Raw genomic sequence first — 26,916 nt, 5'->3', positions numbered from 1 at the left:
AAGGTGAACCTCCGTCCCAGTCTCAAATCTCTGGGAGACTGAAACAGGTTTCCCTCACGAATTTCCCTGTAATTAGTGCCATCCATCATTCCTTCAATTCTGACCAGTTTCCCAGTCCCTACTGATGAAAAACATCCCCACAGTATGATGCTGCCACCACCATGCTTCACTGTGGGGATGGTGTTCTTGGGGTGATGAGAGGTGTTGGGTTTGCGCCAGACATTTTCCTTGATGGCCAAAAAGCTCAATTTTAGTCTCATCTAACCAGAGTACCTTCTTCCATATGTTTTGGGAGTCTCCCACATGCCTTTTGGCGAACACCAAATGTGTTTGCTTATTTTTTTCTTTAAGCAATGTTTTTTTTCTGGCCACTCTTTGGTAAAGCCCAGCTCTGTGGAGTGTACGGCTTAAAGTGGTCCTATGGACAGATACTCCAATCTCCACTGTGGAGCTTTGCAGCACCTTCAGGGTTTTATTTGGTCTCTTTGTTGCCTCTCTGATTAATGCCCTCCTTGCCTGGTCCGTGAGTTTTGGTGGGAAGCCCTCTCTTGGCAGGTTTGTTGTGGGGCCATATTTTTTAATAATGGATGTAATGGTGCTCCGTGGGATGTTCAAAGTGTCTGAAATTTTTTTAGAACCCAGCCCTGATCTGTACTTCTCCACAACTTTGTCCCTGACCTGTTTGTAGAGCTCCTTGGTCTTCATGGTGCCGCTTGCTTGGTGGTGCCCCTTGCTTAGTGGTGTTGCAGACTCTGGGGCCTTTCAGAACAGGTGTATATATGCTGAGATCATGTGACAGATCATGTGACACTTAGATTGCACACAGCTGGACTTTATTTAACTAATTATGTGACTTCTGAAGGTAATTGGTTGCACCAGATCTTATTTAGGGGCTTCATAGCAAAGGGGGTGAACATATATGCACGCACCACTTTTCCATTATTTATTCTTTAGAATTTTTGAAACAAGTTATTTTTTCCATTTAACTTCACCAATTTGGACTATTTTGTGTATGTCCATTACATGAAATCCAAATAAAAATCAATTTAAATTTCAGGTTGTAATGCAACAAAATAGGAAAAACGCCAAGGGGGATGAATACTTTTGCAAGGCATTGTATTTTTGATGTGTCTGGGTGTCTGGGTGGTTTAATGCATCATCCACAGCAAAATTGTATCTTAAAGATATATTTAATGTCTGATTTGTTATTGTTACCCATCTACCAATCACTTCCCTTTTTTATGATACTCTCTAAAAGCTCCCTGCTCTTTGTAGTTGAATCTGTACTTGAAATGCAATACTTGACTGAGGGACCTTACAGATTGTGTGTATTGGTGACAGAGGTAGGAGTATTCATAAACAAAATCATGTCAACCCCTATTTATTTCACACAGACTGAGCCCATGTAACTTATTATGTGATTTGTGAAGCCAAGTGTGGTTTATTAATACTAATAAAACAACTATATTTGTAAAAATAATAAATGGAATTGTCTTTTCTTTTTGACATTATAGAGTATTTTGTATAGATCTTTGATTTTTTTTTAAACACACAGTCGTTGTTTTTTATTTTTTATTCATTTAACCAGGTAGGCCAGATGAGAACAAGTTCTCATTTACAACTGCGACCTGGCCAAGATAAAGCAAAGCAGTGCGATAAAAACAACAACAACACAGAGTTACATATGGGATAAACAAAAGCGTACAGTCAATAACACAATAGAAAAATAGAAAATCTTTATACAGTGTGTGCAAATGTAGTAAGTTATGGAGGTAAGGCAATAAATAGGCCATAGTGCAAAATAATTAAATTTAGTATTAACACTGGAGTGATAGATGATGTGCAAATAGAGATACTGGGGTGCAAATTAGCAAAATAAATAACAATATGGGGATGAAGTAGTTGGGTGGGCTAATTACAGATTGGCTGTGTACAGGTGCAGTGATCGGTAAGCTGCGCTGACAACTGATGCTTAAAGTTAGTGAGGGAGATAAGAGTCTCCAGCTTCATAGAATTTTGCAGTTCGTTCCAGTCATTGGCAGCAGAGAACTGGAAGGAATGGCCGCCAAAGGAGGTGTTGGCTTTGGGGATGACCAGTGAGATATACCTGCTGGAGCGCATACTATGGGTGTGTGTTGCTATGGTGACCAATGAGCTAAGATAAGGCAGGGATTTGCCTAGCAGTGATTTATAGATGACCTGGAGCCAGTGGGTTTGGCGACGAATATGTAGTGAGGGCCAGCCAACGAGAGTGTACAGGTCACAATGGTGGGTAGTATATGGGGCAAAACGGATGGCACTGTGATAGACTAAATCCAATTTGCTGAGTAGTGTTGGAGGCTATTTTGTAAATTACATCGCAGAAGTCAAGGATCGGTAGGATAGTCAGTTTTACGAGGGCATGTTTGGCAGCATGAGTGAAGGAGGCTTTGTTGCGAAATAAGAAGCTGATTCTAGATTTAACATTGGATTGGAGATGCTTAATGTGAGTCTGGAAAGAGAGTTTACAGTCTAACCAGACACCTAGGTATTTGTAGTTGTCCACATATTCTAAGTCAGACCCGCCAAGAGTAGTGATTCTAGTCGGGTAGGCAAGCAGCATTCGATTGAAGAGCATGCATTTAGTTTTACTAGCGTTTAAGAGCAATTGGAGGCTACGGAAGGAGTGTTGTATGGCATTGAAGCTCGTTTGGAGGTTTGTTAACACAGTGTCCAATGAAGGGCCAGATATATACAAAATGGTGTCGTCTGCGTAGAGGTGGATCTGAGAGTCACCAGCAGCAAGAGCGACATCATTGATATACACAGAGAATAGAGTCGGACCGAGAATTGAACCCCGTGGCACCCCCATAGAGACTGCCAGAGGTCCAGACAACAGGCCCTCCGATTTGACACATTGAACTCTATCTGAGAAGTAGTTAGTGAACCAGGCGAGGCAGTCATTTGAGAAACCAAGGTTATTTAGTCTGCCAATAAGAATGCAGTGGTTGACAGAGTCGAAAGCCTTAGCCAGGTCGATGAAGATGGCTGCACAGTACTGTCTATTATCGATCGCGGTTATTATATCGTTTAGGACCTTGAGCGTGGCTGAGGTGCACCCATGACCAGCTCGGAAACCAGATTGCATAGCGGAGAAGGTACGGTGGGATTCGAAATGGTTGGTGATCTGTTTGTTAACTTGGCTTTCAAAAACTTTTGATGAAGATAATAATATGCCATTTAGCAGACGCTTTTATCTAAAGCAACTTACAGTCATGTGCGCATACATTTTTACATATGGGTGGTCCCAGGGATCGAACCCACTACCCTGGCGTTACAAGCGCCATGCTCTACCAATTGAGCTACAGAGGACCACAAGATGGCTGCACAGTACTGTCTTTTATCGATCGCGGTTATAATATCGTATAGGACCTTGAGCGTGGCTGAGGTGCACGGGCATGTGCAAGTTGCAGCAGAGGGTGCAGAGCTGGTGGCCCGGGGTAGGGGTAGCCAGGTGGAAAGCATGGCCAGCAGTAGCAAAATGCTTGTTGAAATTCTCGATTATCGTCAATTTATCTGTGGTGACAGTGTTTCCTAGCCACAGTGCAGTGGGCAGCTGGGTGGAGGTGCTCTTATTCTCCATGGACTTTACAGTGTCCCAAAACTTTTTGGAGTTAGTGCTACAGGATGCAAATTTCTGTTTGAAAAAGCTAGCCTTTGCTTTCCTAACTGATTGTGTATATTGGTTCCTGACTTCCCTGAAAAGTTGCATTTTGCGGGGGCTGATCGATGCTAATGCAGTACGCCACATTATGTTTTTGTGCTGGTCAAGGGCAGTCAAGTATGGGGTGAACCAGGGGCTATATCTGTTCTTAGTTCTGAATTTTTTGAACGGGCATGCTTATTTAAGATGGAGAGGAAAGCACTTTTAAAGAACAACCAGGCATCCTCTACTGACGGAATTAGGTCAATATCCATCCAGGATACCAGGGCCAGGTCAATTAGAAAGGCCTGCTCGCTGAAGTGTTTTAAGGAGCATTTGACAGTGATGAGGGGTGGTCGTTTGACCGCGGACCCATTACGGACGCAGGCAATGAGGCAGTGATCGCTGAGATCCTGGTTGAAGACAGCGGAGGTGTATTTAGAGGGTAAATTAGTCAGGATGATATATATGAGGGTGCCCATGTTTACAGATTTAGGGTTGTACCTGGTAAATTCCTTGATAATTTGTGTGAGATTGAGGGCATCTAGTTTAGATTGTAGGACGGCCGGGGTGTTAAGCATATCCCAGTTTAGGTCACCAAGCAGTACGAACTATGAGGATAGATGGGGGGCAATCAATTCACATATGGGCACAGCTGGGGGCTGAGGGGGGTCTGTAGCAAGCGGCAACAGTGAGAGACTTATTTCTGGAAAGGTGGATTTTTAGAAGTAGAAGCTCAAACTGTTTGGGCACAGACCTGGATAGAATGATAGAGCTCTGCAGGCTATCTCTACAGTAGATTGCAACTCCGCCCCCTTTGGCAGTTCTATCTAAATGTTGTAGTTGGGGATGGACATTTCTGAATTTTTGGTGGCCTTCCTAAACCAGGATTCAGACACTGCTAGAACATCAGGGTTGGCGGAGTGTGCTAACGCAGTGACTCAAACTTAGGGAGGAGGCTTCTGATGTTAACATGCAAGAAACAATGATAGTGGTGATGATAATCTCATCTGAGATATGATGATAGTGGTGATGATAATGGTTATACAGAGATCAAATTATATTAAATTGAAATCTATTTCAATCCCACTTTGTAACGTAACAAAATGTGAACAAATCCAAAGGGGGTGAATACTTACGGTAATATATAATATGCCATTTAGCAGAAGCTTTTATCCAAAGCGACTTACAGTCATGTGTGCATATATTTTTACATATGGGTGGTACCGGGGATCAAACCCACTACCCTGGCGTTACAAGCGCCATGCTCTACCAATTGAGCTACAGAGGACCACAGTACCCACTGTATCTCTTTATAACCATTATCATCACCACTATCATCATATCTCAGATGAGATGATCATCAGCTCTTGTGCCTCAGGTAGAAGGTTATACTGTAGGTAATAGGTATGAACTAGAATTGAGATTGTTATTGATTCATATCTATGATATTTTCCCTTTCAATTATTGTACTGATTCAGGTACTGCTTACAGCTACAGATACAAAATGGTCGCCATGTGTGTGTAGGGGGAGGGGGGAGGGGCTACAACTGAAGGAGAAACAACACAACACAGCTTCAGGATATATAACAGATATGAACAGCAGAAGCAGATCTAGTGCTGTATGGTGTGCTATACATTTGACACACTCATGGTCTGGTCTGTCTTAATCTAATCACCCATGCATACTCTCTGTGAAACATATTCATTTTCAATTCATTCAAGTCAATGTTGGAGGAGCTCTGAAACTTGGCTGCTCTACTGAAATACCAGAACATACCTTATTCTAACTGCACAAGTGTTGCAATTACAAACTAGTGGGGAAACACTAGAACATATTCACTCTGTTAACACTCTACTGCCTCCTTTTGGCCAAGTGTTGCAATTACAAGCTATTGGGAGACGTTTCCATTAGCACAGGAATATATTTGACTTAGCAACATTGTACAGGAGCCATAAACAGCAATTCAACATCAACATTAACATTTTAAACTCTATTTAACATACATGTCTCTATATATTTCAATACTAGGGTAACAATACTTTTTTTAATTCACAGTGATTGTGAGAAGGTAACACATTTTAATCAACAGTAAACTGTGTGAGAAGTGTTAAAAGGCATAGAACATGTAGGATACAGTATGTAGTAGTCTTTCACCAATGATTCACATTTAAAACATGGTTCAATCGCTGTGGCACATTATGGGAAATTAAATGAATCCATGTAACATGCAGCCTACAACCTAGCCATAGCATACAGTATGTGAGAGTTGACTAAATACTGCACCTGTATAAACACCAACCATGCCACAAACGAAATGACACAGTTCAAATATGCACTTCACTTCAAGTAAACATAATGGGGTGGTTTCCTGGACAACGATTAAGCCTAGTCCTAGAAACTAAAAAGCAAGCTCAGTGGAGAATCTCCATTAAAGTCGGACATAGCAAGTCAAACTTGAACATACTTTTCTATTTTATACAACTGAAGAAGTGCTTTTTAAAAACAGAAAAACTGTACAAGAAGAGGCCTCTTAAGGAATGTGAAAGAAACAAACTTTGACACGTTAGTTTTCACATCGTCCTGTCTGGCGTTAGCAGCTAAGCTACCTCTCCACAGCAAAGCGGAACTGGGAAGCTCCTTCCCTCACTGGAACATATCCAAAGGCTACAGGGAGAAGTTTCCCATTGGTACAGATCTAGGAACAGCCTATCTTCCCCCAATCCTAAACTTAACCATTAGTGGGGGAAAAACTGACCCAAGGTCAGTGCCAAGGCAGGGGAAACTTCACCCTACTCATCTGAAGGAGAGAGGCTGAACTTTTCCAAAAAAGCTCTGGTCCAGGAGTGTGTTCCTGTAGTGGCCAGAGACAGACAGGTCCTCCTCGGAAAAAGGGAGGGACAGCAGAAAAGAGATCTCACCGTCTTCTGTAGGCTCAGGTTGTCTGTGTTTCAGTGGTAAGACTAGTGTTCAAACAGGTAACGTTACTGTCACTGGAACAGGAGCTCAGGCTTAGCTGCAGTAACGGAACACTGTGGGGACTGGTTATGTTAATTGATACTGCGTTTAAGTTACAGTTTAAGGCGGCCATATTGTCATTGTCACAAGGCAAATACTAAGGCTGGGTCTACTCTCTCACAGCTCTAGGCCTCGTTGGAACAGCAGTGTTTCTCAGGATCTCCATGGGTGTGAAGTTACTCTGGGTGAACTGACTGAAGGGGAAACTCTCCTCCCACAGATCCAGATCCAGGTTCTCTGAGACCCTCTGGACCAGATTCAGGCTCCACGGATCTCTGTTTCTATCTCTGGTCAGTCTGGGAATGGGGTCTCTGGAGTCTCTGGTCAGGCTTGGGATGGGGTCTCTGGAGTCTTTGATGGGGCTGGGGTTGGGGTCTCCGGAGTCTCTGGTCAGGCTTGGGCGGGGGTCTCTGGTCAGGCTGGGGCGGGGGTCTCTGGAGTCTCTGGTCAGGCTTGGGATGGGGTCTCTGGAGTCTCTGATGGGGCTGGGGTTGGGGTCTCCGGAGTCTCTGGTCAGGCTGGGGTTGGGGTCTCTGGTCAGGCTGGGGCGGGGGTCTCTGGAGTCTCTGGTCAGGTAGGGGCTGAGGTTGGGGTCTCTGGAGTCTCTGGTCAGGCTGGGGCTGGGGTCTCTGGAGTCTCTGGTCAGGTAGGGGCTGAGGTTGGGGTCTCTGGAGTCTCTGGTCAGGCTGGGGCTGGGGTCTCTGGAGTCTCTTGTCAGGCTGGGGCTGGGGTTGGGGTCTCTGGAGTCTCTGGTCAGGCTGGGGTTGGGGTCTCTGGTCAGGCTGGGGGTGGGGCAAGGGTTGGGGTCACTGGAGTCTCTGGTCAGGCTGGGCCTGGGGTCTCTGGAGTCTCTGGTCAGGCTTGGGTTGGGGTCTCTGGAGTCTCTGGTCAGGCTGGGGTTGGGGTCTCTGGAGTCTCTGGTCAGGCTGGGGTTAGGGTCACTGGAGTCTCTGGTCAGGCTGGGCCTGGGGTCTCTGGAGTCTCTGGTCAGGCTTGGGTTGGGGTCTCTGGTCAGGCTGGGGTTGGGGACTCTGGAGTCTCTGGTCAGGCTGGGGTTGGGGTCTCTGGAGTCTCTGGTCAGGCTGGGGGTTGGGGTCTCTGGAGTCTCTGGTCAGGCTGGGGGTTGGGGTCTCTGGAGTCTCTGGTCAGGCTGGGGGTGGAGTTGGGGTCTCTGGAGTCTCTGGTCAGGCTGGGGGTGGAGTTGGGGTCTCTGGAGTCTCTGGTCAGGCTGGGCCTGGGGTCTCTGGAGTCTCTGGTCAGGCTGGGGCTGGGGGTGGGGACTCTGGAGTCTCTGGTCAGGCTGGGGCTGGGGTCTCTGGAGTCTCTGGTCAGGCTGAGGCTGGGGGTGGGGACTCTGGAGTCTCTGGTCAGGCTGGGGTTGGGGTCTCTGGAGTCTCTGGTCAGGCTGGGGCTGGGGTCTCTGGAGTCTCTGGTCAGGCTGGGGCTGGGGTCTCTGGAGTCTCTGGTCAGGCTATGGCTGGTGTCTCTGGTGTCTCTGGTCAGGCTGGGGATGGGGTTGGGTCTCTGGAGTCTCTGGTCAGGCTGGGGCTGGGGTCTCTGTTGTCTCTGGTCAGGCTGGGGTTGGGGTCTCTGGAGTCTCTGGTCAGGCTGGGGTTGGGGTCTCTGGAGTCTCTGGTCAGGCTGGGGTTGGGGTGTCTGGTCAGGCTGGGGTTGGGGTCTCTGGAGTCTCTGGTCAGGCTGGGGTTGGGGCTAGGGTTGGGGTCTCTGGAGTCTCTAGTCAGGCTGGGGCTGGGGGTGGGGACTCTGGATTCTCTGGTCAGGCTGGGGCTGGGGTCTCTGGAGTCTCTGGTCAGGCTGGGGCTGGGGTCTCTGTTGTCTCTGGTCAGGCTGGGGTTGGGGTCTCTGGAGTCTCTGGTCAGGCTGGGGTTGGGGTGTCTGGTCAGGCTGGGGTTGGGGTCTCTGGAGTCTCTGGTCAGGCTGGGGTTGGGGTGTCTGGTCAGGCTGGGGTTGGGGTCTCTGGAGTCTCTGGTCAGGCTGGGGTTGGGGTGTCTGGTCAGGCTGGGGTTGGGGTCTCTGGAGTCTCTGGTCAGGCTGGGGTTGGGGTGTCTGGTCAGGCTGGGGTTGGGGTCTCTGGAGTCTCTGGTCAGGCTGGGGCTTGGATTGGGGTCTCTGGAGTCTCTGGTCAGGTAGGGGCTAGTGCTGGGGTCTGTGGTAGGGCTGGGGTCTATACTCAGACCCATCAGGATACAGTCTGACTCCTCTCCGTCTCTATCTGCAACCATCTCTGTGTCCATCTCCTCCTCCTGACCAGGCTGCTCCATGGACCCAGTCTCACAGGCTTCCTCCATCACCGACCCAGGCCTTGATCCCTGAGAGGGGTCTTGGCAGGGGACTCAAACACCACCCACTCTGTGTCGAGGGGTTTGGATTGGCTCGGCATGGCAGGTTACTGTAGCCTGGAAAGCTAGACTGACCCGTGACTTGAACCTGCAACTCAGGCCAGCCCTTCATGTAATGCTGGACTAACTCAGGAACCAGGACCTCATGACGTTTTCTCCTAGGCAGCAGGGCGAAGAAGGAGGGGATGCCAGAGGTAGGGCTGCCTACGATGGGGACCAGGGAGGTGGGCCAAAGAGCCGAGATGAAGTCCTCCTGTTCCTGGCAGTAGGAGGGATGAGTTTGATATTTATGAAAACACTTCTACGCAGCGTTTCTCATAGGATATCAAGTCAGAATCATTTGCATGCTTGTCCACGTCTCTGTATGCTGAGTTAAGAGGTCCAATCTCTCCCCTTCACAAGCCCTGGTAGTTTAATCTAACTTCAAACTTTACGTTAGCTAATCTATCTTGGACAGCCAACTACTAGCATGCAAACAGAGCCATATATTTAGCTAATCTAGTTTTGGACAGCCAACTACTAGCATGCAAGTTAAGAGGCCAATATCTCCCCCAAGCACACAAGCCCTGGTTGCTTGCCGTGATCATATAATGGTGAGTACTCTGCATTGTGGTGACAGCAACCCTGGTTTGAATCTAGATCACAGCATTGCAATACATCATGGCATAAGGGCTCTCTTTGAATGAGTTGGAACTTCCTGACCGTGTAATCTAACCAGCAAGTCTAAAAAGCTCTGCATGGTCAAACCGACGTCTGAAGTGGCCGTACAGCTGTGATGCAGCCTCCGCAGACGTCATGGCTTTCATACTTCATACTAGCTTTTGTGAAGGAAGTGAGTTTGTGTCCATACAGAATGTACGCAATTTGATTTGGACTCTGCATGCCTCCGGAGGCTCCGCAACACCCTACATACGAAGCCTCCGACCACAAATCGCGGATCAAGCATAAATTGGCTTTAAGTGTAAGCTAACTAACTGTGTAACTGAACAACTCTGGCAGTCCGCCAGGTCATGGTAGGAGGGAGGTTTTAGATTATTTAATCCATTTAATCGCTTAGTCAATCAACAGTTTCCATATCGATTCCAAAATGTGATTGATATTTTTCCATTACTGTACAGAGATATGAGTTAAATTACCGTACTTATTTATTGAAGAAAAATATACTTGCTACAACTGTGATGTGGTTGCCTCACCTAGCTATTTTAAGATGAATGCACTAACTGTAAATCGCTCTGGATAACAGCATCCACTAAATGACAAAAAATGTAAATGCAACACAATTCTGTTTTGATTTAAAATAAGTGTGGCTTTTGACCCCAGTGAAAGATACTACAACTACTGCCGCTGTGGCTTAGTTGGTAAAAGTGCCTGTCTAGTAAACAAAAGATCCTGAGTTTGAATCTCCACAGGGCCTTTATAAGCCTTTCATTGTACTGTATACAATGTGCTGTATCCTGTAAATAGGTAAAGTATAGAAGCACACCTCTTCCAAAATAAAACAAATCAGGAAAACTTTAATCAAATCGGCCCTAGCAACCATCAGCTAGGCCTAATTGATTATGAAAAACTTCCAGGAGGTGTATTGTACATCAAGCTGCCTCACGCTACAGAAACAGATGGCCTCCTTCCCTATGGGCCGTTCTGGCTCAGGCTTACTACACTACCAGGTCCTGTGGCTTAGTTGGTTAAAGGACCTGTCTAATAAACAGGAGATCCTCAGTTTGAGTTTCAGCAGAGCCTTTGAAGCATTGCATTGTATAGGGCTCTATAAAATAAACGTGGAAGGGATCATGGGATTCAAAAATGTTTTGGAACTTAGTAGGTAATCAACTAAATGTATTGAACTTATTAGAAAATGCATTAATTTGCCAAAGTTAATCATAGGACATGAACAAAATGCATCAGTGATTTTGTATTTTTCTGAAACGGCACAGGAATGACGGTCTGTGTGTGTTGTGTGTGGCGCGAGTATGTCTAGTCTACAATCTGTGTGGCCGTTAGATTAGATTTTAATAGTCACATGTACAGGGTTGCAGATGTACAGTGCATTCAGAAAGTATTCCGACCCCTTCACTTTTTCCACATTTTGTTACGTTACAGACTCATTCTAAAATGGATTAAAAAAATTAAAATCCCTTATCAATCTACACACATTACCCCATAATGACAAAGCAAAAACAGGTTTTTAGAAATGTTTGCACATTTATTACAAATAAAAAACGTACATTTCACATTTACAGACGTATTCAGACCCTTTACTCAGTTCTTTGTTGAAGCACCTTTGGCAGCGATTACAGCCTCGAGTCTTCTTGGGTATGACGCTACAAGCTTAGCATACCTGTATTTGGGGAGTTTCTCCCATTCTTCTCTGCAGATCCTCTCAAGCCCTGTCAGGTTGGATGGGGAGCGTCGCTGCACAGCTATTTTCAGGTCTCTCCAGAGATGTTCGATTGGGTTCATGTCCAGGCTTGTCCCAAAGCCACTCCTGCGTTGTCTTGGCTGTGTGCTTAGGGTCGTTGTCCAGCTGGAAGGTGAACCTTTCGCCGCAGTCTGAGGTCCTGAGCACTCTAGAGCAGGTTTTCATTAAGGATCTCTCTGTACTTTGCTCCGTTCATCTTTCCCTCGATTTCTGTCTCCCAGTCCCTGCCGCTGAAAAACATCCCCACAGCATGATGCTGTTATACATGTGGGTAAATCATTTATAGATGATTTGATAGTTCACTCAAGAGCTTAGACATACTTATATGCAGTATTTGGGATTAATCACTACATACATGAGAGAAGATTCAACACTTTGTTAAACATGTTCAGTCAATGAATGGTGGGTATGAAGACCAAAACATTCAACATTGTGAGAGGATACCTCCTCCACTGTTTCACCAACCAGAGGTATCACAGTTACCATTTCACACCAGGGCGTTCACCATACTTGGGACTATCACAGAGAAATGGTAAGTATGTTGATAAAATCTGGTAAGGGGTCATATGTAAGGAATGATGATTGAATAACGTCCTGGATGTAAGTTTGGCCAGGGCATCAGGGTTTCAAAGGTGGAGACAGCGGTCCTCTGTAGCTGAATTGGTAGAGCATGGCGGTTGTAACGCCAGGGTAGTGGGTTCGATCCCCGGGTCCACCCATACGTAAAAATGTATGCACGCATGACTGTAAGTCGCTTTGGATAAAAGCGTCTGCTAAATGGCTTATTATTATTAAGACACATCATGAAAACCAACCTCTTCTGTTCCTGGGACAGAGCACCAATGCAGCATACCCAAAAGTGAGAAAATAACTATTCTTCAACTGTGCAACTGTTGAAAAGAAGGTTGCATGATGATACATAAGGGTTCATCTTATAAGCATTTGTAAGTGCATTTATAAATGGTTAATAACTGGAGGTAAATATTGGCTCACTATTTGGCAAACTGACCAGTTATTGCACTATTTTGACCAATGCGATATAACCGTTATTAATGGTTTATAATGCATTAACAAATGATTAAATAATTATGAATAACGTAATTATAACCCCTTTATGAACTCTTTACAAATGGAACCTTATTGTAAAGTGTTACCGTGGTTCCCTGATGTGGTTTAAACATTGTTGTGTGGACTTAGAATATTAAATGTAGTTGTTTTCCCCCCCCAAAAAAATTTGATTTTGTGGCAGAAAAGCTGAAAAAAATTGAGTAAACGGAAACCTATAAAATCCACCAAAAACAGAGAAAACGGATTTCAGGTAACTGACTTTAAAGGGCCCTAAGCGTACTGTGTACAGTACTCTGTATTCTGGGCATATGACAAATAAACTTTGACTGAAGTAAGCGTTTGTCGAGTATGCACGCGCACCTCTCAATATATTCTGACAGGAAAACTCAAGATGTATTCGTTGAGAAAAACAAACTTTGATTAATCAACTAATTTGGCCATAACAACCATCCACTAATTGATTCTGAAAAACATGTGTTGAACTTATCCCTACTAGCGTCTTGTCCAAGGGGTGTACTTGAAAATCAAGCTGCCTCAAGCTACACAAACAGGAGAAAGGCTCTTGCCCATTGGCTGCTGTGGTTCGGACAAGGCTTCCACCCCTATAGTGGTGCTGTGGCTTAGTTGGTTAAAGCGCCTGTCTAGTAAACAGGAGATCCTGAGTTCAAATCTCAGCAGTGCCTTTTTCAGCATTTCATTGCACGGTGTACACAATCCTGTGAATTTGACAAATAAACACTGATTTCAGTAAGTAACAGTAATGGTCACCGATATGAAATATCAATACCATCTACGTTTTATAAATAATACTGCAACTGTGTTCATTTTCTGTTCACATCCAAGGCTCTGCTTGTTGATTGAAACGTTGTACAAAAATGTACACACTCACTACTGTAAGTCGCCCTCTGGATAAGAGCCTCTGCTAAATTACTCATTGGGCCCATTGGGCCAGGTGTGAAGCTCTGGGTGCCCAGGTGTGGTCTGGTGTCTATAGCTCTGGGTGCCTGTGTGAGCTCTGGGTGCCTAGTTGTGGTGTGCCTAGTGTGAAGCTCTGGGTGCCAATGTGCCTAGTTGTGAAGCTCTGGGTGCCTAGGTGTGAAGCTCTGGGTGCCTAGGTGTGAAGCTCTGGGTGCCCAGGTGTGAAGCTCTGGGTGCCTAGGTGTGAAGCTCTGGGTGCCTAGTTGTGAAGCTCTGGGTGCCTAGTTGTGAAGCTCTGGGTGCCTAGGTGTGAAGCTCTGGATGCCTAAACCTACCTAACCAGTTTTGAATACAATGAGAAGCCCATCAACCATTGATGGCCCATCAGCAAGCCTGACCACTCACACTGAATTCTTCCTCTGCTCTGTCATTCGCTACATACTTTAGTCTGAGACTGCCGTCGTTGAAGTCATTTGTGGTGAAGAGAGGCATTGTACAAAACAAAATATTCAGCGATTGGAACCTCTCTAACCAAAATTCGTCATCGGTATCAAAGCCAATGACACATTTTCAAACCGGGCGCTTTACCCAAGCGTGTTCACCAACCCATCGGTGTCTGGACCAATCAGACTGCCCCAAATGTATTCACAAGGGTTGGGAAGGTACTCAGATCCAGACTCATTGCAGAGAAGAAACTAATGTCTGTGGCGTAGCGTTTGGCCGGAGCAAGCCTGTAAGAAGGTCTGTGAGAGAGTTGTGCCTACAGGAGCAGTCGTGTAATACAGTGCATTCGGAAAGTACTCAGACCCCAGAGGAGTTGTTTGGTTGGTGAAGTGGAATCTCTGACTGGTCCACGGTCCTGATCCGGCGGCCCGCTCCTGGCTCAGTGGTGAAGACATCTGGTTGCTCCAGGGCTCTGAGCGTCTCTAGTCTCTCGACGGTCTCTAGCCTCTCCATGGACACTTCAACCCAGGTCTTAAACTCTATGGCTAGCTGGACTAGTAGAGACTCCTTACCCAGAGTGTACAGACCTAGAGGATACATAATACATAGAAATAGAATTAGAACCCAGGTAGCTTAGTGGGTAAGAGCGTTGTGCCAGTAACCGAAAGGTCGCTGGTTCTAATCCCTGAGCCAACTAGGTGAAAAATCTGTCGATGTGCCATTGAGCAAGGCACTTAACCCTAATTGCTCCTGTAAGTCGCTCTGGATAAGAGTGTCTGCTAAATAATGTAATCTATACTGTATCTCTATACTGCAAGTACATTTGTTTTCTAACAAATAGACACTGCTGCTTAACCGATTAAATATATTTTTTAACACTTTATACATTCGTAAAACACACTACACAGACAGTTAGATAGTGTATTAGTTAGCTACTACTAATTTTAACTCTTTCAAAAAGAGCCCCTTTGCCTTGACATTGAGTATCTCATATCAAGACCTGGATTCGAACCGGGGTTGCTGCTGCCACAACGCAGAGACCTAACCATTACATCGGTGTTCCTCAACTGGTATTGTCTTGGGACCCAAATTGCACCAGGTTGTCTCATTCACGATCCAACATTCCCATGACATTTTTTTTTGTTGTTGTCGCCAAAAACGCCATCTGGATAGTAGCCTAAACGCAAGGGTCGCATTAACGTTTTTCACAAAAAAAAGAATTACAATTAAGATAAAACGCGTAAGAAATATCTTGCTGCATTTTGTAAACGCAGATCTAAAATGCTTCTTATTGTAATTTCCGCTCGGCATCAGACTAATGTTGTGCTTCAGTTGCACTTCTCCACTCCGATGACAATTCAGGAACGGGGGGTTCTATCGGCAGACAGCTCTCTGGCTGAGGTGGAGATATTTGTCTCCTGTACTTTTCTCGAGGTAGCCTACTTTACTCCAGTAAAATGCAAGATTAACTTTAAGCAAAACATTTGGAAATGTAGCTGGCTACATTATTTATATGATAAACATTAGAAATATGATGGCCATGCAGTAAAAAAAAAAAAAAAGTCATTGTTCATTGTAAGCTCATTTACTTGTGTGGCTGCTATAAATAGCGTTGCACTTCTATTGTCATCTGATGAAAATGAAGCTATTTTCTGCTGCATATGTAGCACACATTTATTTTATGTGAAGGATAACTGCAGTTGCAAAAAAAAATAAAAAAAATACACTGTTGACTTTCAATGTAAAATGGTTTAAACCGCACGCGGCACAACTTTGTGTTGCGACCCACCCGTTGAGAATCGCTGCACTATGCGATCATGGCAACTGCCAGGGCTTGATCATTGGTAGGATATATTGGACAAGCCATAGGGGGGCACACTGGCTAAATGTCAACGTTTGATTGTTAGCTTCAGTTACCAGTAGTTAGATAACTCAGTCAAAAGGCTCACTTTTGCCGTGACATTGTATATCGCAATGTCGCGACTCGGTAGAATGACATTTTTTTAAAGACACTGCTGAGATTTGAACTCGGGATCTCCTATTTCCTAGACAGGCGCTTTAACCAACTAAATCGCAATGCCCATAGTTATATTGTCTATTGTGTGTGTGAAAAGCCACACATATTTTGAATCAAAACAGAACCCAAAAAGTTTTTTTTTATTTCCTAATTTTGGAATCTATACGGACACATTAGATTGACTAGCAAAAGGGTTTCTTAAATCACACAATATTTATTCTTCATTTCGGTCAGTACATTTCTCATTTGGGTCTCGAGCCGAAAAAGTTTAAGAACCTCTGGACTAGCAGATGAATCTAACTCATTTACCTACCATGAGCTGGACGACTTTGTCAAATGGCAGAGTTGTGTAGTTATCCAGTTAGTTAGCTTATAGTGAAGGCCGGCACAGACTAAATGTCCAAGTCGTGGGCAAATTCTTAGATCTTAAACGATCGTCGGACGTCTTGGCTCGTTCAGTGTGACAGGGTCTAGGTCTGCTGATGAAGTACCGCTACGTGCGGTCGTAGGCAAAGTTCTGGCAGTGTCAGACATGTTTTGCCTTTATCGTGTAATGTGGCGTGTTTTACAAGCCGCTCCCGACGACTGACCAATAGGAACACGGCCGGCACGGAGTACGCACACAATAATATGATTCTTGTGAATTGTCAGATTAATATAATAGTTTGATTTAAACGTTTACATGCTTTGCAAGAAGAACGATTTCCCTAATAATCCAGTTTGCATGACATCTGAAATCAGGCTCCCTGATGGAATTTTGATAAATGCACAACATCGCCAATCAAAATAAACTTTCTACCACAGTGAGCATGTAATTTTTTGGGAAGCCTATATGATTCTTAGTACGGACATATACAGTTTGTATGTGAAAAACATTTCTAATATGCATACTTTACAGCCTACAGGAAGGTCAGAGAACTGGCAGCGTGTTGCCAGAATAACAACCTTTCCCTCAACATGAGGACTATTGGAGCGGGTTGAGAGCTTCAAGTTCCTTGGTATCCACATCACTAAGAACCTTTCATGGTCCAAACACACCAAGACATTCGTGAAGAGGGCTCAACAATGCCTATTTCCCCTCAGGAGACTGAAAGGATTTGGCATGGGACCTCAGATCCTCAAAAAGTTATACAGCTGCACCATTTAGAGCATCTTGACTGACTGCATCAGCGCTTGGTTTGGCAACTGCTTGGCATCAGACCGCAAGGCGCTACAGAGGGTAGTGCGTACGGCCCAGTACATCACTGGGGCCGAGCTCCCTGCCATCCAGGACCTCTATACCAGGCAGTGTCAGAGGAAGGCCCTAAAAATTGTCAAAGACTCCAGCCACCTAAATCATAGACTGTAGACCGGGATTTTTTATTTCAGCTCATGAAACATGGGATGGGACCAACACTTTACATGTTGCGTTTATATTTTAGATTACACAGTTAGTACTTTGAGTAATTCAAAAGGAGCCCTTTTGCCGTGACATTGTGTATCACAATGCCGTGACCCGGATTTCTGCGGTCACAACGCAGAGTAATAACCACTTTACGATTATTGCGAGTTACCAGGGCTTGTGGGAGACCCCTTGGGTGGAAAGCCAAAAAGTCAGCTCTGCCTGTCCACGTCAATGCATGCTTAAATTACCCAATATCTCCCACAGATACACAAGCCCTAACTGTAATCTAACTAGCATCAAAGTGTAACGTTAGACTTTTAGCCACCACAGCCACAGTGAAGGCTTGCTTGAGCAGATCGATTTCTCCGATTTCTCCTAAACATACACAAGCCCTGGTAGCTCGCCGTGATCGTATAGTGGTTAGTACTCTGCGTTGTGGCCGCAGCAACCCCGGTTCGAATCCGGGTCACGGCATTGCGATTCACAATGTCACGGCAAAAGGGCTCTTTTTGAATGAGTAGGGTGAACTAAGCAGAGACTGTAGTAAGGGTGCCTACAGTACACAGGTAAAAAATAATTACTACACATCTGTCATTATAACAATAATTAAGCATAGATTGATACCAAGGGTACTCAAGTGATACAATACTCTACATTCAGTTTCGTTAGCTACATTTTAAAGCTAGAGATTTTTGTTTCCAACCGCCGTGTCTTTGTGAGACGCAGAGTAGGTGAACGGATTATCTCTGCATGTGTGGTTCCCACCGTGAAGCATATAGGAGGAGGTGTGATGGTGTGTAGGTGCTTTGCTGGTGACATATAGGAGGAGGTGTGTGTAGGTGCTTTGCTGGTGACACTGTCTGTGATTTATTTAGAATTCAAGGCACATTTAACCAGCATGGCTACCACAGCATTCTGCAGCGATACGCCATCCCATCTGGTTTGGGTTTAGTGGGACTATCATTTGTTTTTCAACAGGACAATGACCCAACACACCTCAAGGCTGTGTAAGGGCTATTTTACCAAGAAGGAGAGTGATGGAGTGCTGCATCAGATGACCTGGCCTCCACAATCACCCGACCTCAACCCAATTGAGATGGTTTGGGATGAGTTGGACCGCAGAGTCAAGGAAAAGCAGCCATCAAGTGCTCAGTATATGTGGGAACTCCTTCAACTGTTGGAAAAGCATTCCAGGTGAAGCTGGTTGAGAGAATGCCAAGAGTGTGCAAAGCTGTCATCAAGGCAAAGGGTGACTACTTTGAAGAATCTCAAATATATTTTAATTTGTTTAACACCTTTTTGGTTACTACATGATTCCATATGTGTTATTTCATAGTTTTGATGTCTTCACTATTAGTCTACAATGTTGAAAATAGTAAAACAATCAAGAAAAACCCTTGAATGAGTAGGTGTGTCCACATTTTTGACTGGTAATGTATGCATGGGCTGATATTCTGTGATAGTCTTTCATTGTGCTCATCTGCAGAGCTGCTCATGACAACATCATAGCAAATAAAATAAAATAACATTTGTTATTTGTCACATACACGTGTTTAACAGATGTTATTGCGGGTGTAGCGAAATGCTTGTGCTTCTAGCTCCGACAGTGCAGTAATATCTAACAAGTAATATCTATCAATCTCACCACATATACCCAATACGCACAAATCTAGTAAGGAATGGAATTTAAGAATATATACATATATGGACAAGCAATGACAGAGCGGCATGGACTAAGGTACAGTAGAATATTATAGAATAGAATACAGTATATACATATGAGATGAGTAGTGCAAGATATGTAAACATTATTAAAGTGACTAGTGTTCCATTTCTCATATGGCTGAGTCTCAGATTAACTCATTCAAAAAGTGCCTTTATGCCGTGAATCGCAATGCCATGAGCAGTACTAACCATTATACGATCATGGCAAGCTACCAAGGCTTGTGTGTGAGGGGGAGAAATGTTGGGCTACTCAAGCATGCCGTCGCCTTGATGTGGAAAACAAGGCTAAATACCATTGTTGACTAGTTGACTAGAGAGAGACTCAACAGTGTATAGCGTAAGGTGAAGTAGAGTAGAGTTAGTACTGACCCCTGTAGAGTACTGTGTGGTACAGTGGAATACAGTACTCACCAGTGTAGAGTATGGTTCCGAAGTATCTTTGGAACAGGAACATGCTGCCCCTGGACAGTAAATAGAATGCATGAGGGTGACGGTCAACCTCTCATTGCTTATATCATCCAGGGGCAACACGTTGGGTTCCCCCACCTCCAGAGGATGGATCAATCACTCTCTGACTTGAACACAGGGAAAAGAGAAGAGAAGAGGAGAGAAGGCCACAAAGTTGGAAACACAGAATCTAGAATGTCATCGTATGCTGTAGCGTTAAGATTTCCCTTCACTGGAACTAAGGGGCCTAGCCCGAACCCTGAAAAACAGCCCCAGACCATTATTCCTCCTCCACCAAAATGTACAGTTGGCACTATGCATTCGGGCAGGTAGCGTTCTCCTGGCATCCGCCAAACCCAGATTCGTCCGTCGGACTGCCAGATGGTGAAGTGTGATTCATCACTCCAGAGAGCACGTTTCCACTGCTCCAGAGTCCAATGGCGGCGAGCTTTACACCACTCCAGCCGACGCTTGGCATTGCGCATGGTGATCTTAGGCTAGTGTGCGGCTGCCTGGCCATGGAAACCCATTTCATGAAGCTCCCAACGAACAATTATTGTGCTGACGTTGCTTCCAGAGGAAGTTTGGAACTCGGCAGTGAGTGTTGCAACCGAGGACAGACAATTTTTACGCGCTTCAGCACTCAGTGGTCCCGTTCTGTGAGCTTGTGTGGCCTACCACTTAGCAGCTGAGCTGTTGTTGCTCCTAGATGTTTCCACTTCACAATAACAACACTTACAGTTGACCGGGGCAGCTCTAGCAGGGCAGAAATTTAACTAACTGACTTGTTGGAAAGGTGGCATCCTATGACAGTGCCATGTTGAAAGTCAATGAGCTCTTCAGTAAGGCCATTCTACTGCCAATGTTTGTCTACGGAGATTTCATGGCTGTGTGCTCGATTGTATATACCTGTCAGCAAAGGGTGTGGCTGAAATAGTCGAATCCACTAATTTGAAGGGGTGTCCACATACTTTTGTATATATATAATGTATCTTTCTCACCTGCAGTTTGAGTTTGAGCAGGGTGACAGAGACTAAGGGGCAGTAGATGGGTCTGTTGGACCAGGTCGAGGTCAGGCCCACCGTATAGTCACTGTGCATATGGGACAAGAAGAACAGGCGAACATGCTGACACTTCCAAACCTGACAGAATTCCACTGCCAGCAGAGAATGGGGTTAAGTTTACCATTCATTATTCACAGTTCTGGAGAATCCTCCTGGGAAAATGACGAGAAGAAAGAGCAATGGTTAGCCAAGCAAACTACTATAAAACAGCTATTTGGCGTATAGCAAACATGGTAGGTTACGTTATATATTCCTGTATGTTGCTATGAAAGATACATTATGCTAACATTAGTAACGTTAGGCCTACTAGCTACAGTAGCTTTCTAGCTATAAAAAAAAAAGTACTTTGTCGATAAACTATACTGTTTGCATAGTAGCAGAATATATATTTCAAAAGAGAATACATTTCACACAAAAAAACATCTTACAAAGACTTGGACAGCTGATATGATGATTACTTGCGTTACATGTCATGTTAGTGACAAAACATTCACTAATATGTCTCTGCTTGAACAGTAGGCTACGTCACTGTTGGATGAAGTTAAAATGCTAATTCCTCCAGGTTGGGGCACGGCCCTGGTAGCTCGCCGTGATCGTATAGTGGTTAGTACTCTGCGTTGTGGCCGCAGCAACCCCGGTTCGAATCCGGGTCACGGCATTGCGATACACAATGTCACGGCATAAGGGCTCTTTTTTATTAAAGAGGTACCTTGCTAACTATAATATCAATAGTTATCTTTTTTTACATTAGCTAAACTGGCAAAGTCGAGACACCGGTTCCTAACCATCCGCAAAGGAGTGTTTGAAAAAAAGAAAATACCATTTAGCGAATGTCCATGTCGCTGCATGGCTCTGCGTGCACGTTTGAATAGCCCCTCTTAGTTGGGGCACGGCCCTGGTAGCTCGCCGTGATCGTATAGTGGTTAGTACTCTGCGTTGTGGCCGCAGCAACCCCGGTTCGAATCCGGGTCACGGCATTGCAATACACAATGTCACGGCATAAGGGCTCTTTTTTATTAAAGAGGTACCTTGCTAACTATAATATAAATAGTTATCTTTTTTTACGTTAGCTAAACTGGCAAAGTCGAGACACCGGTTCCTAACCATCCGCAAAGGAGTGTTTGAAAAAAGAAAATACAATTTAACGAAAGTCCATGTCGCTGCATGGCTCTGCTTGCACGTTTGAATAGCCCCAAATCTCCGCCCAACCCACACGCCCTGGTAGCTCGCCGTGATCGTATAGTGGTTAGTACTCTGCGTTGTGGCCGCAGCAACCCCGGTTCGAATCCGGGTCACGGCATTGCGATACACAATGTCACGGCATAAGGGTTGTCTTTTTGAAGAGTCAACTAACGTTAGTTTACTAATGGTAAACTAACTGACTGGCTAGCTAATTAGCTAGCTATGTAATTCTGATATTCATCCCTTTCGGGGTTGGTTAACCAGCTAACGTTACACATAGCAGTGGCAATGAATGAAAGACAAAACTGTAAATTAGCTTTACCTAGATGCAGTTAGCTAAATTAGTAACAACACGTGTGGGGGAACAGCTAGCTAATATGTAGGCTATGTACCCATCTTTAACCCAGATGAAACCCACATGAACATGCATAAGGAGAAATTGATTTTAAAAGTTAGGTCGATGCAATGCAAAATATACTTCATGATCCACCCTACAATCATAGTATGAACGCGTTCAGCTCATTTTCCAGTTTCAAATCAAATCAAGCTTTATTTATACAGCACATTTCAGACATGGAATTTAATGCAATGTGCTTAACAGGAAAAAACAATTAAAATAAAAACTGAAATATTTAGTACACAACAAACATGACAAAAACTGAACGACTAGAAAGCACCGTAACACAATTATCCTAACCTGCTACGAAAAGTCAAATCTGACAAAAGATGTCTCCTTTCCAAAGTAGCTATTGGCTGTCCTAAAAGTCGCTAAATGACGTGATAATTTGCATAATTACCATGTGCATGTAATTGTGATGGACACTGTAGGAGAGAGGAATAACGTCGTGGGAGAGACAACGTGTGAGAGACAACGTGTTTTACAACAAAGTGAGTAAAAAACACCTACATTTACATCCCGCCCTGAATGTAAAGCCAGGGCGGGATCAGCCAGCGGCGGCTTCCCGCATGCGCGATTCATTTGCAGTCTGGACGCGGAGGGGTGAACATCTCCTGCTCTGACTGCAGCTGGGAGGGACTGCAGCGCGTTGAGAAGAGTAAGAACGATACGTGTTTTCACGTCAGAGTCTCCAATAACACCAGAAAAAGTCGCTAGATTTGTCGCTTTTTTGATGTGTCGCTAGAGGGGTCTGAAAACTCGCTATATAGCCACAAAGTCGCGAAGTTGGCAACACTGATCTAGTCAAAACCCTTCACGGGGGTGGAGAGACATTTTTGCAGTTTTAAATGCCCACGCGGGCGGAAATACATATTTTTTCAGCTGAAAGACAATGCCCATAGCTTACCCATGATGCTGCACAACGATTTAAGTCAATAAGTCTTCGTTTTAGTCAAAGTATGATATATTTGGGGTTGAAGTGGGAAATCCGTGCCAATGCTGTATGTTTCCCATATGATATGACGTGCTACTACTTCTCAATCTGTTTCTTTTCAGGGCTGGGTTTTATTTGAATGCTGCCACCCACAAGCATGGCATTGTTTATTAATCAGAAACACCTGCAAAGTCCTCTTCTTCGCGAGTCGCCACTGAGCTGAGCAATATTATAGATCATCTTTGGCTGAGCCACACAGCTTTTTGCCTTAGCCTACACTTGTCTGCCTGATCCATGGAGCAAATTTAAATAGAAGTTTGCACCTCCACTTTTTTACCAACAAATTATCACTTATTTTTTAGCTAGTCTGTATTTTAAAGATGACAATTTTATAACTGGTAAAATTGCTTGTGATCAGTGGCGACTTGTCATTCAGGACCCTTTTTTCATTTTTTTGTTGCCTGTTTTGCATGTTATTTTGGCATTAATACATGTCACATATCAGTTTGCAAACAATGTAAAAAAAATATATATAATAATTGAGTTAATTAATAAAGCCGCATACGAACATGGTCTATTTTTGCTTTCTTGAGTGAGGCAGCTCCAAAATGCAGGTGTTTTCAGCCTAGCTCAGTGCTTTCTGTGGTGGTGGGGCAGCCAGTGGAAAATATGGAGCGTAGGGGTTGGTAATGTTCTCTAGTTGCGCTGTGATTGGCTCAGTGTTCTGACACTCATGGGGTCACCGCAAAATCTATGGGGAGAGCTCGAAAATTCAAGCCCCTTGGGTGCTGCCATAGATTTACATTAGACATGCCCATCCAAGAAGACTCAAGGTCATTGGCCACAGATAAAATGACGTCAAATCATGTTATATCTACCATAGCTTTGATTGGCTTGATCTTGCCAACATCATACTTTCAAAATCTTAGCTAACAAGCTAGACAAGCAGTAATCATCATGAATCAAGTCGACAATATACTGGCAAATCCCTTTCAATCCTTGTCATATGAAGAGAAATTATGGATAAAACGTATCGGTGGCCATTGGACATAAACATTACACAACAAGTTGGAAATCGCAAATTCAACAATGAGTGGTTTGGAAGGAATCAGTGGCTAACTGCAAGCATTGCAAAGCAATCACTAGCCTGCTATTCAGTGGAGTGGGTATGTAGTCCAAGTATGGGTTTAAGGGTCTATTTTCCAAGCTTAAAAGGATAAACATTCACATACAAAACCATGGGCCAGAAAAGGTTGAATACATTGGCCGTGCTGTCAATCCAGCATGACTTCTGCCACATTCAAAACAACTGGAAACTCGGAACTGGGAAATCTCAGACTTCAGAGAGTTCAAGACAACTGGGAACTCGGGGAAAAAAAACTAGCTCAGACTGGGAAAATACGTTTTGAACGGTCATCCAACTTGGAGTTCCAAGTCGGGAACTCAGGCCTCTTTCTAGATCTCCGACCTGAAGATCACTGACCGAATGATTCAACCTTGTTTTTTTCAGAGTTCCCAGTTGTCTTGAAAGCACCATGAATCCAGAGAATGCCAGACTTTGATGACAAAGTTTGATGACAAAATTTGCCCACAAGAAGGACCGCCGCGCCACCTTCCGGTTCAAGTGAGCATAGAACAACAAGGTGAGTCCAAAAATGTCTTGTATGCTGCTGCATGATGATGTAATATGCCACAGAGATATGTATACTGTAGCTAAGAAATTAATACTAAGTGTATGTTGTGTAGTAAGCTGTTAGTAGCCAATAATTTGGTCCCTTTCCCCCTCTTAACTTAGCCTACAGTTCTGACTTGGTGGTCCAAATGTAGCCTGTAGTCTGTTTTAGAGAAATGTAATCATCTAATATTGTAAGAGCTTTCACTGACTGCTTATATGCCCCCCTTATTTATCCTACGGTTCTGACTTGGTGTACAGGGAGAATACTGTAAGAACCGCCCATGTTCTGAATTCTGTCGCTGTACATTTGAAAATTGCTGAACAAATAGTTATATTGACTACGTCCGTCCTAGCTCGCTCATGAATGTCTTAATCGAAATTACGGATTGCCTCTTATCCACTCGTTGTCCCCTTATGCCATAGTTTGTACATCTCAATTGTCAGTAGAAACCACATTTGTTTAAGCAAGTCAGCCATATCAGATATGTTTTTTAAAAAGGCAGTAAATGAGGCTGAATGAACTGTTTCGCTGCCAGACAAGGCTCCGCTGATAGCCAGGTGTAGCGGTGGTAAGGTGTTGGGACAGCTTTATGTAGGCCCTAACAGTTTGTGAGCACTGTTTCTCACCGTTATAGTGCAATTAATGTATTGTTTAGTGTTGTGTAGTGACTTTGCTGGCATGCATCTAAAAAATATTTGTTGAGTTGGCCCTACCAAGATTTACATGCTAAAATCGCCACTGTGTGTGATATGATTGCATTTTGGAACCCCACTCCCCCTGTAGCCCCAAGATGAAATGATTTTGACCACGCTCCACTGCTTTTGATTATCTCTATCCTATAAAGTGTCTGTCCTATAATGAAAAGGCACCCGCGAAAGAAAATTCCACAAACCTGTTTATATATTTTGTGCTATTGTTACATTTTAATTGATGTTTTTGTTTCGTGTCCGATGCACTCGGGGTGTCGTTACATATAATTTGCACAAAGTCATTTGTAGCATATCATTTCACTTCCCCTAGCTGTGAGAACCATGGCATGAGCATGGGCAGACTTGGCATTGCTGTAGCACAGCCGAATAGCCTGCCAGCAGACTACCAAAGGTTTCCCTAAATGCTTATGACAACTCCAGCTCCAGGAACCAGCCATAGCCTAGCCAGCTGGCTAATCTTTTAAAAACGGTGTAGCAACAACAGATAACATTAGCTAGCTAGAAAAGGTTAGCATGCTAGCTAGCTAGCTACACTGACAGCTGTCAGTGCTCTACTTGTTGTTATTTCTCCACTCCGAAGTGGAAATCACCCACAACGTTCCCACCCCCAATTTGTGAATATGTATTAGCAGCCTGCGTCATTTCTCGGAGGTGGAACCTAAACGAGATTTTTCCGCTATAGGACATGAATTACGTCGAAGTAGGGGCGGCATTGCCCTCTGGTGGGGGCCTTTAAGGCAATATTCCGACAAATCTACACATTTTGCCATGACTAATGCCATGTTAATAGGATATCTGAGTGAGAATGACTAACAAAATCAATGGGGGCCCCCTGGAGGTCAGGGCCCCTGCGTGCCCTGTCGGTATTCGGGCCATGAATACTACAAGTTTAGATAGCTGGCTAGACTAACTACGAATTAAAACATGCACATGGCTAATTGTCAGCTAATTGAGTGACTAACATAAAAAGAGAGAAACCGCTGATGCACAACCACATTAAAAAAATTGCACCTTTTTACTATTCTTACTTTCAGTAGTAAGTTGAGACCCCGACTTGGCTCCTCCAGACGGGGGCCCTAAGCGACCGCCTGGAGCCGGCCCTGATTGTCAATCAATCAACCTTATCAATCACTTAATGAAAACATTTAACCATAGTCAAGAAGCTGGCTGCCTACGCTATTGATGTGTATTGATCCTACTATATTTCCTGTAACACTGGCTGTGGTTGAGACACTGTAGGACAGGCTCTCCAACCTTGTTCCTGGAGAGCTACCCTCCTTTAGGTATTCACTCCGACCCCAGTTGTAACTAAACTGATTCAGCTTATCAACTAGCTAATTATTAGAATCAGGTGCGCTAGATTGGGGTTGGGAGTTAAAAAAAACCTACAGGAAGGTAGCGTTCCAGGAACAGGGTTGGAGAGCCCTGCTGTAGGGGGTGTCTATGTTACGGAGAGTATTGATTAATCTG

The 26,916-nt window shown here is 44.3% G+C and overlaps 5 non-coding genes across 5 annotated transcripts; all 5 read left to right on the top strand.

The window, feature by feature from the left end:
• The first annotated feature begins 13,157 nt into the window (after positions 1 to 13,157).
• Positions 13,158 to 13,231, top strand: trnat-agu. Its single transcript has one exon. It is a non-coding gene; the product is annotated as a tRNA-Thr (tRNA).
• Positions 13,232 to 17,713: 4,482 nt separating this feature from the next.
• On the top strand, positions 17,714 to 17,785 carry trnah-gug. The gene has a single exon. It is a non-coding gene; the product is annotated as a tRNA-His (tRNA).
• Positions 17,786 to 21,133: 3,348 nt separating this feature from the next.
• On the top strand, positions 21,134 to 21,205 carry trnah-gug. The gene has a single exon. It is a non-coding gene; the product is annotated as a tRNA-His (tRNA).
• A 247-nt stretch (positions 21,206 to 21,452) lies between these two features.
• On the top strand, positions 21,453 to 21,524 carry trnah-gug. Its single transcript has one exon. It is a non-coding gene; the product is annotated as a tRNA-His (tRNA).
• A 251-nt stretch (positions 21,525 to 21,775) lies between these two features.
• trnah-gug lies at positions 21,776 to 21,847 on the top strand. Its single transcript has one exon. It is a non-coding gene; the product is annotated as a tRNA-His (tRNA).
• The last annotated feature ends 5,069 nt before the right edge of the window (positions 21,848 to 26,916 follow it).

Source organism: Coregonus clupeaformis, chromosome 30, assembly GCF_020615455.1.
Source record: "Coregonus clupeaformis isolate EN_2021a chromosome 30, ASM2061545v1, whole genome shotgun sequence".
NCBI classification, from domain to species: Eukaryota; Metazoa; Chordata; class Actinopteri; order Salmoniformes; family Salmonidae; genus Coregonus; species Coregonus clupeaformis.
Note: the sequence above shows the minus strand (reverse complement) of the source record. Positions and strands in the feature narration are given on the sequence as shown.